This window comes from Adiantum capillus-veneris, unplaced genomic scaffold, assembly GCF_014529385.1.
Source record: "Adiantum capillus-veneris isolate H3 unplaced genomic scaffold, ASM1452938v2 Hic_scaffold_325, whole genome shotgun sequence".
NCBI lineage: Eukaryota > Viridiplantae > Streptophyta > Polypodiopsida > Polypodiales > Pteridaceae > Adiantum > Adiantum capillus-veneris.
In genome coordinates, this window is record NW_028221436.1 from 415,231 (window position 1) to 416,526 (window position 1,296).

Here is a 1,296-nt window from a genome sequence, read left to right on the forward strand (position 1 = left end):
AGGCAGCGGATCGCCATCGTCACGACTTGAAATTGAAGGAGGATGATTGGGTGCTCTTACGTTTTGAGAAGGCACGCCTAAGAAAGAAAAAGGGAAAGGAGAAGCTTTTTCCAAAGCTTAGTATGCGATACTACGGACCTTTCCAGATCACTGAAAAGATAAATGATGTCTCCCTCCGATTGAAACTGCCAGATACTTGGAGGATTCACAATGCATTGCATGTGAGTCTCTTGAAACCTGTTAAGGGTGATGTGCCTGATGATGGGGAGCCTGATGAGCAACCCGAAGTGGAAGAAAACGAGGAGATCCTTGTTCCTGAACAGATTTTGGCACATACGGATACGAAGAATAAAGGTAAAGTCCGAAGGCGGTTCTTGGTTAAGTTCAAGAACTATCCTGCATTGGATGCGAAGTGGATGGAGGAGGAGGAACTAGCAGATACTCCTCTGATTGTGAAACTTTACCTCACTGCTTTGGTTTAGCATAGCCTACTCCAAACGGAACGAGAAATTCAGCTTAGCCGCAGATCTGGTGCAGTGGGATGCACAAGAGGGGAGTCGCTCCGCTCCTTTGCCAACAGATGCCTTGATTTTGATACTAAAGTCATTGATGTCTCTTTGAGCTTCAAGGATACTGAGAGCTGACAGTATTCTGCTGGATGACTTTATGAAATGGAATTCCTGATAATGATACTGATCTGTTCTTGACTTCTTTTGAGTGCAGGCACTGATAGACGAAATGACTGCAGCATTTTGGTCTGATTGACCTTGAATAGACATGGTTGCAATATGGGTTAGTCAATCCGACATCAATGAGGTCCCGATTGGACCTAGATGTGATTGCTAGCTACATTGCCGATAAATCATGGTCTAAGATCCAAATGAATGTTGAATGTCATGTGATGTCGTGTGATGTGACTGTGGATTTACATGTGCTAGATGTGTGTTCCTAGTACGTAGGTACTAACAGTCAGTGTCTGCTAAGACGGTTTATGGCTTTTGTCGGTTTTGCACGCATAATCGTGGTCGATTACAATGCTTTCAAGAGGGGGGTATGTCACAAAGTGATGACATAGCTACCGGCAGCAGAAACCCTAATTTCTGCCAAAAAACCCTGATTTCCTGCAAACCCTAAAATCTGCTAGAATCCCTAATTTTCAGAAACCCTAACTGCTGGCTGAAACCCTAAGTGGCTGAAAAACCCTAAATCTGGCGCCAGTGCCACGTGGCAGCAGTGTACGGATTTCATAGCCTTGGCTCTAATGAGCTGCGAGATCATAGAGACCATAGGCTTCTC